Source organism: Mus pahari, chromosome 11, assembly GCF_900095145.1.
Source record: "Mus pahari chromosome 11, PAHARI_EIJ_v1.1, whole genome shotgun sequence".
Classification (NCBI taxonomy): Eukaryota; Metazoa; Chordata; class Mammalia; order Rodentia; family Muridae; genus Mus; species Mus pahari.
The window spans coordinates 36,417,793-36,428,911 of record NC_034600.1 but is presented as its reverse complement, the minus strand read 5'-3'; the positions used below and the strand labels follow the sequence as shown (position 1 = coordinate 36,428,911).

Sequence of the window (11,119 nt, the reverse complement as noted above, 5' to 3'; positions counted from 1 at the left end):
AGAGAGAGAGAGAGAGAGAGAGAGAGAGAGAGATCTGAGGCTTCATGTCATGCCCTGGTGAAGTCTCTAAATATTTCATTAAAATGTCTTAGTCCACTTCAAAGTTTATTGTTCTGTCTTTCATGTCAAGAAAGTAGAAAACATATTTCTTAATTCTATAAATCTAATTGAAAAAAATTGGAAAAACTAATATATGTGATTGGGAAGTAGAGCAATGCTTATATATGGGGAAACTATGATCTCAGAATGTATCAAGCTATATGTCCTTTTAGTTATATGCAATGTACTTCAGATAAATGTAAAAGAAAAATGAAATGAAATAAAATTTCACTAGGTACCATGGAGAGTGAATGAGTCAACTCAGGTTACACAAGTTAATGACATCTTATATAGAGTTACTTACTGAAGAAATTTCTGTGTATGACAATCATAACCAGCCACTTTCAAAACTGAGTGGTCACTCACTCAAAGCTCATGCATATTAAATGAAGTTTTAAATTTTTATGATTAAACTCTAGAGCTATGTGCTAGATAACTGCTAAGTACCTTATCAGCTCTATGCCAATCTCTTAGTGGTCTGATCTGCATTATTTAGTTTCACAAGAAAAGATAAAAATAAATCTCATTAATATTATACATAATAATATACTGACAAAACCAGAGTAATTCTGAAAAATATTAAATTATAATGAGGTAAACCATAACTTGTAGCAATTTGTGAGGAAATTTATGGATTTTTTTTTAGATCAGTTACTGTAATTAGGAAGTAAAATGAATAGAAAGATAACAGAAATCCCTATAAAATTGCATGCAGCATCTGAATCAAGAGGAATAAAAAGGTACTTAGGCATATGAAGTTCAGTGTAGGCTTATAAATATTGTACATTTTCCCAAGTTCAGTGGCTCTGTTTATAGGCCCATTATTATATAAACTAAATTGAGATTAATCATTATTATAATTTAAATATTATCAACTGAGCCGGGCATGGTGGTGCACACCTTTAATCCCAGCACTCGGGAGGCAGAGGCAGGTGGATTTCTGAGTTCGAGGTCAGCCTGGTCTACAAAGTGAGTTCCAGAACAGCCAGGGCTATACAGAGAAACCCTGTCTTGAAAAACCAAAAATAAATAAATAAAGAAAGAAATATTATCAACTGAAATAGCAATTAAATTAACAAAAATGTAGTTCTATGTTGGGTCATGATAGGCCACCTAATTTGGTTGAATGAGGTTTGCTCCAGCGACCCAGTAGAGAACTCTAAAAGGGACAGAAAAGCAAGTCACATTCCTAGAGTCAGATACCTGACACCTCAGAGTCCCCAACTCCATAATTCTATGACTATAAGTCACGCAGAAAATGTCCCAAACTTCCAGCATTCTGGCTAGACTCCACCTCCAGTTACCTGACTCTAGCCAGGTATGCTGCTCCCCACAGTTAATCTGATAGCCCAGCCCACTATAAAGGGGGCTGCTAGGCCCCTCCTGGCTCTCTTTAAGCTCTCATCTTTCTTACTCTCTAGCCCTCCTTCTCTCTCTTCCTTCCCCCCTCTCTCTACATGACCATGGCAGGCCTCTCTCTCTTCCTACCTTCTCTCTTTCTCCATGCCTTTCTACAATGAAGCTCTAAAACCATAGATTATCTTTGCTCATCAAGCCGCCCCCACCACCACCACCTCTGAGCTTGAACAATGGGATAGGCTTTCCTCTAAAGAGCCCTGTCTGACCTCCCACTTGAAGGCCTTCCTGTGTTCCAGCCAAGGACCAGACCAAGNCTTGCCCATGTGGGAACCACCCAGCGCCCCCCTCTCCCTCACCCCTCTCCTCCCTTCAGCCCCAGGGCTGACTGAGTGACTGGCGGGGGGGGGGGTCATTCTGTTCTCAGCTCTTCCGGGGTATCCAGTGATATCTGGGAAGTCCGAGACTGAGAACCTGTTGTCTCTGGCCTCCGTAGGCCCAGAGATCTCAGACTGCTCCCTGTTCACCCGCCGTAGACTGGAGTCTGTGGCTTCACACAGCCAGACATTCACCCGGGGCCATGTGGAAAGTGTGCGGCAGTCCTTCTGCATCGACTCGCCCAAAGCACCGAAACTCTGGTGGGACGCCAGGTTATCTCCCACTCCCTTTATTCCCCCACACTCCCTGTCCCATAGTTCTAAATTAATATAGGGGCATCACCAGAATAAGACTGTCCTAGACAGCTCTGCAACAGGTGGAAATGAAGGAGGAATTTTTCTACCAAATACTAATTAAAGCTCTGAGTGATACCCAGTGGTATCAATACTGAAATAAATTGGTAAAGTTCAGGGGCAAATGGAAAGTTCAAAACTGATAAAAATGTCATGAATCCTGGGATTACTTGATGTACACATAGATGACATTACAATCTTTTTAACTGCTATGTTTCCACGCTCGCCATGCATTAATGATGGCAATAATACAAGGGATACTTGCCTTTGAGATACGTTATATATATTCTTTATGCATTCCTTGCATTTTAAAATGATACACTTTTCATGACTTTTGTTTGTTAGTTCGTTCGTTTGTTATTTTGAGACATAGTTTCTTTATATACCTTTGGCTGTCCTGGAACCCACTCTACAGACTATGTGGGCCTTAATCTCACATGCACACTTGTCTCTGTCTCCAAAGTGCTGAGGCTAAGGCATTTGCCACCACTGCCTGGATTTAGGTACAAATTTTTAAGCCACAAAGGGTCTCCCTGCTCTACATCACTTTTACTTTCCCATATACAATGTGTAGTTCAAAAATGAACTTGTAATGTTGTTCAGAAATATTGAGGCAATCCTTTAAAGTGTCACTTTCCTTTTTTCCCCCATCCTTCCTTTCTTGTTTTGGTTTCTCTTGCCTTGTGAACAACTTAAAAGTAGCTTTGGATGTTATTTGCATGGCTAGATACATTTTCAAGCTAAAAGGTTAGGAAAACTGTATTAATGAAGGGAGAACAAAATCTATTAGGAAGAAGAGGAGAAGGAAAGGGAGGAGATCCATTAGAGAGTCTTTTGATTTGGTCTTAATCCTATCTGCTCGCCTACAAATCCTGAGAAGTGTTATATATTTTGACTTGCCTACATTTCACCAGTGTTCTCTTACTATGGCCCATGACACTTTATCACAGACTTTCCCTGATATAGAAAGTCACCCCCATGATCTTCAAACCATTCGTGTTAGTTCTTACTTTTTAGAATCTGTTCTTGATAAATTTATTGGTACTGAAAGTCTTCTTTCTATTGGGTTCCTGGTTACTGTGTATTTGCCACCATAATGCTCTGCCTTGCTGTAAGTCCAAAGCAACAGAGTAGAGGATCATAAAATAAAACTTCTGAAACCATGAACCCAATTAATTCTTTCCTTTTAAAAAGATGTTTACTTTAAATATTACCACAGGGATAGAAATCTTACTAAAACATTGTGCACATCAGTGATTAAAATTCAGATCACTATGATCACCCACGCAAGTTATGAATATTTACACCTTAATATTGAGATTTTTGTCTTTCCTCTTAACAAAGAAATCAGAGGTTTCTGTGGGTCTAATAACCTACAGACACATATAGCATGTGGTGGCTTGAATATGCTTGGCCCGTGGGAAGTGGCACTATTGGAGGATGACCTTGTTGGAATAGGTGTGGCCTTGTTAGAGGAAGTATGTCACTTTGTAGGCAGTCTTTGAAGACTGCTAAGCTTAAGATCTTCCCAGTGCAGAAGAGACCCCCCCCTTCTTGTCTCTCAGTGGGAAGACAGTCCCATTTTGCTGCCTGCAAAGATGTATAACTCTCTGCTCCTTCTCTAGCTCCATGTCTGCCTAGATGCTACCATGCTTCCTGCCATGATGATAATGGACTGAACCTCTGACAATGTAAGCCACTCCTGATAGATGATTTCTTTATGAGAGGTGTTTTGGTCATGGTGTCTCTTCACAGTAATAAAACCCTAACCAAAACATGGCACATGGATAATATTAACCCCAGACATTAGACAATCCTCCTGAGACCTAAAAATCTAGAAATTTTTCAGAGAAGACTAATAGTGACTCCATAGATTTGAGAAGGATGAAATTGGGAAATAAAATACTATGGTAGCAATATCTCTCCAACACAGTAACACATAGGAAGTAAAGTAAGGTGATAGTGCTAATTCTCCAACAAGCAAACACATTGAAATCACATGAAAAGTTTGTTAAAAGAATATTAAATCACTATTTCGGTAGGTATGGGTCAAAGATGTATTTAAATGTTATACATTTCCAAGTTACATTATTATTTCTAATTTGAGAAAAAAGTTTTGAAAACACCATTCTAGAGTACAAAGCAACATAAAACACAAACTTGAGTTTCAAGAAATATGGCCTCTAAGAAATCAAAATAGACTCAGTATTTTAGAGTAGAAAAGTCAAGACACATAAAAGAGAAGCTATAAGGTTAGAAATACAATCATGACAGGGTCAAGTCTTGCATGATTTTATGAGTAGTTTTGAAAATCTAAAATTTTTATATAGTAAGCTCAGTGAGAAGACATTGAAATTTTAAGTAGCAATCTGACACCAAACATTTTATTAGATCCCTTTGCCTGTTGTGTGAGAAATAAAGACAGGACATAAAAATATCACTTAGGAAATGAGATATGGATGAAAAATCACAAAATGTAGAACAGGCATGGTAAGAACTAGAAGATTGGGCAAATAAGACTGATAGTCCCGAAGAAAACCAATAAAGACTCATTTTGTTTCCAATTTAAGTATATGAAAACTATCAACATTAGCAGAGACTGGAGGCCCACAAAAAGCTTGGGTGCCACCTTAGAATAATACATTGATCTGATTTCTGTAACATTGGTACCTAGTGAGTGAGTGATCATGGGCCAGTAGTATATAGTAGTTCTTACATTTATGTTTACTTCCCCAAACAAGTCAAAGTAACAGAAACTGCTTGATTTTATACTACAACCCATGTGAGCAAACTAGTCTATTAAAATATGTGATTGTTGACTGTATTTTTATCACTGAAATCCTATGAAATCGTTATTTGTCTCCAGATGGACCAACACCATTTTCTGCAGAATTTCCTGGTATTTCTGCTTTCTTCCATGCCATTTTAAAGAAACTTCTCGCTATTGAATCAGTTCTCATATTAATATTTGTCAAATGGAGATTTAGAAACTAGGATTCCCAACTTGCATTTAGTGAGTGGTTTAAAGAACCATAGTTAATAAGAATCAAATATTTGATCATTCAGCAATGGATGATAAGATACAAATTAGATTTCTCAGGTGGCATTATTTAAATCTTATATTGTACATTTGTGGAAAAAAGTGCTTAAATGCTTTAAAATGTATCTTATTTTCATATTATTAATAATGATAACATATGTAAAAACTCAGTGTTGAAAAGTACTCTTAAATAGATGTTGAATTAAGTCAAAAGAAGCACAGAAGCTAATTAATTGGAGAATATGAGAACAAGTCAGATCTACCCAAGTTAGATTATGGTCCAGCATCATTAACACTGGAATATTTTCCTTTGGTATCATTCAACACTAAAATATTTGTTAGATAGAAACTAGGATATGGAAGCATAAATATTTAGCATCCTTTTATGACCAATTAAAAATGTTTTTACTGAATTATTCAGCAGTACAGAACAGCATTTTAATAGTATGTCTACTTCTCTCTATTTTTAATGCTTCCTTAATCCTGTTTCATTAATTACTACTACTGCCGGAGTACTCATTAAATAAGCAATACATTTTCAGTTCATTTTAAAGCTAAAATGAAGATATGAAATTGTTTCTATATAGCTCTTGGGCAAACCTAATTGACACAGGCAGTACTGTTAATCTGTTTATATTATTGGGAAATAGATTGCTTCCTGCCCTCAGGGTTACTGGGCCCCAGTAGATGCTACACATTTAGGATGTTGACTTGCAAAGTCTGTAGTATTTCTTTTTATTTGAAAAAAGAGAAGACATCATTCACTAAGTCCATTTAAAGTCCCTTTATTTCCAGTAAAATTGCAATAATATTACGCTAATGTGCCTGTAGAATTTTAAAAATGTTTATAAAAATGTTTAAAGAAAGCAAAACTTGGATGAATGAGAATTCTGTTTATCCACAAATCTACCTGAGGACGCTTTCAGGGCAGTGCAGGGTATGAAGGGGATAAGATCAATGAGGATATCAACCAGCAATAATGAGACTCTTAAAATAATGTGTAAAGAAAAAAGCAATGTCTTTTGCTTTTAAATCCTCTCAAAGGCACTAGAAAATGGTAATGCTATGTAGGGGGAAAAAAAACACATACAATTAACAAAGTTATTGTGAACAGAGTGAAATGAAAGTGAATAAATTCATCAGGTCTGCAAAATAGCTGACTTCAAGGAAGAGAAGAGATTCACTTATTTATTTATTTATTTATTTACTTACTTACTTACTTACTTACTTACTTACTTACTTACTTACTTACTTTTCTGCACCATCCACAAGTGTTTATTTGGGTTAGGGAAGGTATTAAAGGGTAAAATAAGATAGCTGAGCTTGTGTCTACATGAGAGACTCACTGTAGCTTTCTTACTTGTGAATCTTCAGTAATCCACGGGAAACAAATGACACAATCACAGAAGTGGTTGCTGTTTATGACCTCATCATTGAAGTCTCATGCATGCATACACTTAGCAAATGACATCTCGAGACTTTCTATTCTCACCCTTAAGCCTACCCCTCCCAACTTCCTTTTTATTTTTCATTAATTTATGTACTCACTTTACATCCTGATCACAGGCACCCTCCCCCACCCAGTACCCCCTCATAGAAAACCTCCCACATCCTCTTTTCCCTTCTTCCCTGAATAGGAAAGCTCCCACAACTCCACCCTCAGTTACCAACCCACCTTGGCACATGAATTCACATGAAGGATTAGGCACATCCTCTCCCACTGAGGCTAGACAAAGTAGACCAGTTAGGGGAACAGGATCCACAGACAGACAACATAATCAGGGACAGACAGGCCCAGTTCCAGATGTTGGGGACCTGCACAAAGACCAAGATGCACATCTTCTGTATGCATTTGGGGGCAGGGATCCAGCCCATATATGCTCTTTGTTTGGTGGTTCAGTCTCTGGGAACACCCCAAGGGTCTAGGTTAGTTGACTGGGTTGCTCTTGTAGCATGAACTCTATGGGTCCCTCAATCCCTTCCCCAACTGTTCCACAAGACTCTCCAAGCTCTATCTAATGTTTGGCTATGGGTATCTGCATCTTTTATAGTCAGCTGTTGGGTGGACCCTCTCAGAGGACAGTTTTGCTAGACTCATGTAGGCAAGCAGATAGAGTATCATTAATAGTGTCAGGAAGGGGTTCTTGTCCATGCTCATGCAATAAGCAATGCTGTTATTTATAAGAAAACATATCAGAAGCTCTTGCACCAATTTATACAAGGAGCTACTTCACAACTCAAGAGCTGGTAATCTTTGCTCTTACTAAGAAATATTAATACATTATTTTAACAATCTACTTTATTGATGACAGTCCCAAAGAGCACTTGCTTCATTAGTGGCAGTCCCAAGAGCATCCGAGGATGAGTTAATAAATGATTATTCTCCCTACAAAATAGTGAGATTTTTGAATAAATGTCCTCAGGAAAAGCCAAACCAAAAGAAAAGAAGCATGCAAAGTTCAAGACAGATGAAAGTGTAACACTGTAGCACTTACGTTGACTATGGCTTATTCTAAAAAATATACTGAATTTTGTGAATGCTGAATTACATGAAATATTCTGAGAAATTCTGAAAAAAAATCTGAAAATTGGAAGCACACACACACACACACAAAAGGGTAAATTTCTTAATACAGATGAGCTATCAAAATTGATTTAAACTACTCAAAAACAGGTAACGTGACTAAAGTAGTAATGGAGTTCTTCACATTCTAATTAATTTTTATGCCATTTTCAGTGTTTTGATTTTGCATCACTACTCCAGTTTTTGTCATGAATGGTATGTAAAAATTTTATCCTTTGAATGCCTGCAGAATTCAGAGTTATAAATCATTTTATTATTTTATTTATTTATTTATTTATTTCTTCATTCATTCATTCATTCATTCACTTTACATCCCAGACACAGTGACTTCTCTCCTCACAGTCTCCTCTCACGGGTCCTTCCCCTCATCATGCCCTTCCCTTCATCTCTGAGAAGGATGAGGTCCTCTTGGGTATCAACCTATGCAGACACCTGAAGTCATGGTAGGACTAGGTACATCCTCTCTCACTGAAACCAGCCAAGACAGTTAGGAGGCCTGGAGCCTCCGGCAGGCAACAGTGGGAGGGTAATCCTCTGCTCCAGTTGTTGCAGGATTCACATGAAGCCAAAGCTGCACATCTGCTGCATATGTGCTGAAGTTCTAGGTCCAGGACTTGTATGTTCATCAGTTTTCTCACACTTGAGACTGGTAACTTCTTTCTTGTTTTCCAGCTCAGTCTAGCTAGACTCACATGTTTCACCCATCCTTTGATATTATAATTTTTCTATTCTTTACCCATTTTCTTTTATGTTAATTTCTGCACTTACCAGCTATTTCCACTCACATCAAGCTCCCATTGATTTTATCTTTATAGCTGTACAGGATGGTATCCTTAAGTCAATAATTTTAGATCTTTGTCTCTTGAATATGCATCTAGAGTTCTATGATTCTCTTTAAGTACTGTTTTAGTAATATATTGCATTATTTCATCTATATCAAATAATCCATTGTTTAAATTTATTTATAATTGCTAGAACTTTTAAATAAAAACACTTTATTATCAGTATTTTTCAACTTAGTTTCAGTTTTTGAAAACTTTCTGTGCATAATTTTATTATTTTTAGCTGTATTGATACATGTCATACTGTCTAACATATATTATAGTTAATATCACTTTTAATGTTAGTTTACTGAATTATTGGTAATTTTAAATTAAGTCATAGACATTGTTTTTCTTATGTTTATCTCAACCTTATTATACCTACATAATATATAATCAGTGGTTCATTAATGAAAAGCCAAGACCTCAAATAATCATAGATGTCAGACACAGCTTAAGACAATAATGTACTCTCATTGATCCTACAGAAGTGTATTCTGTTTTTATTGCTTCTGTTAACATTAAACTGCAACGTTGCTCATGTCAGGATCAGCATAATAATCAATAGTTTCATATTAAAACAATTACCTTAGCTGTTAAAATAGACTATTATTCTCATTTTCTTACTACAAACTATTTCACATAACCATGTTCACTTCCTCTTAATTCCAAAATGTCCTCCATATTAGCTGTCTGAGCCATTTAGTTCTTCCCTACAGCATGCATACTTCATGAAATCCTATGTTATTTTGAGCGCAGCCTCAGGCAGCCAGAAGAAAATCCATTATTGGGGTGGAGGAAAGGTACTGTGAATTATTATTTAATGGCCTAGAGAAGCTGCTTCAGTAGTAACAGGTAGAAATAATTTGTGGATGAACTATGTGTCAAATAGTTGTGTATGTACTGACAGTCCCTAAATAATGTTCAGCCTATAATCTGTAATCATGTTGATAAGACCTCCGGGCCAGACTGATTTTTGAAGAAATGATCCTTTCATAAGGAGCCATTCACTCATCTCTCTCTCTTTTTTTCATAATTTTACGTGACCAAGACTAATGTGGCATTCCAGAGAACTAGCAATATCAAAAAGTCAATGCGCACCTAGAAAGTGCAGAGGAAAATACGATTTAGTTCATAGAAATCTCGACCACATTATTTCCCTATGTACATATCTGATTAGTATTCCTGTGTCCTATTTTTTTTTGACAACATGAACATTTTCTTCTTAGTTTGTAATACATGCTGTATGTTTCTACATATCCTCTAGACTACACATCTTAAGAGAAGCAAGACTCAAATTTATTATATTTCTTTCACTGTGATCCAGAAATAAATAAGTCAAGGAACATGTTACATATTGAAAACATTTTAAATTATTAGATATTCTCTTTATTTATATTTCAAATGTTATCCCCTTTTCTGGATTCCCCTCTGAAAACCCCCTATCCCCTACTTTTTCCCCTTGCTCACCAACCCACCCACTTCTGCTTCCTGGCCCTGGTATTCCCCTACATTGGGTCATCGAGCCTTCATAGGACCAAGGGCCTCTCCTCCTTTGCCTTATAGAAGCTTTGCAATTCAATGGCCACCTTGCTGAAAGCAATCTACAGATTTAATCCCTATCAAAATTCTAGCTCAATTCTTCATAGTGTTAGAAACAATAATTCTCAACTTCATTTGGAATAACAAAAAACTCAGGATAGCAAAAACTATTCTCAACAACAAAAACAAAAAAGAACATCTGGGGGAAATCACCATCCCTAATCTCAAGCTGTATAACAGAGTAATAGTGATAAAAACTGAATGGTATTGGAACACTATCAGGCAGGTAGATCAATGGGATAGAATTGAAGACCCAGAAATGAACCCAAACACTTGAACTTTGACAAAGAGCTAAAAACATACAGTGGAAAAGAGACAACATTTTTAACAAGTGGTGCTAGCATTTAGAAGAATGCGAATCAATCCATTCTTATCTCCCTGTACGAAGCTCAAGTCCAAGTGGATTAAGAACCTCCATGTAGGAAGGCCAGGGCCAAGTAGAGGGAGTGGGTGGGTAGGGGAGCAGGGGCGGGGGGTATAGGGAACTTTCGGGATAGCATTTGAAATGTAAATAAAGAAAATAATAATAATAATAGTAATAGAAATAATAATAATAATTAATAATAATAAAAAGAACCTCCATGTAGACAAATCCTTTCCAGTCTGGACCAGCACTGAGTCACCTAGGGCTCAGAGTGGGCGGACACCCTCAGGGTCCCTAGAGGAATGCCCACGCATTTTAGGATCACTGGTGAGTGAAACTCAACATCTGCTCCAATCCAATTGGGCACCGCACCTGAGACAGCACTAGGGCAGCAGAGAACCAGCCTGACCAGGGGCACAAGCCCCTTCTGCTCTGCACCAGCACCGGGTCACTTAGGGCACGGATTCAGTGGACACCCCCACCATCCCTGGAGGACTGCCCAAGTGATCTTAGGATCACTGG

At 37.4% G+C, this 11,119-nt stretch overlaps 1 long non-coding RNA gene across 1 annotated transcript in view; it reads right to left on the bottom strand.

Moving 5' to 3' along the window:
* Positions 1 to 11,119, bottom strand: part of LOC110328760 — a 148,871-nt gene that overhangs the window by 123,236 nt on the left and 14,516 nt on the right. The window contains exon 2 of the long non-coding RNA XR_002380882.1: positions 10,936 to 10,942. This is a non-coding gene — a long non-coding RNA (uncharacterized LOC110328760). The remainder of the gene's footprint in view (positions 1 to 10,935; positions 10,943 to 11,119) is intronic.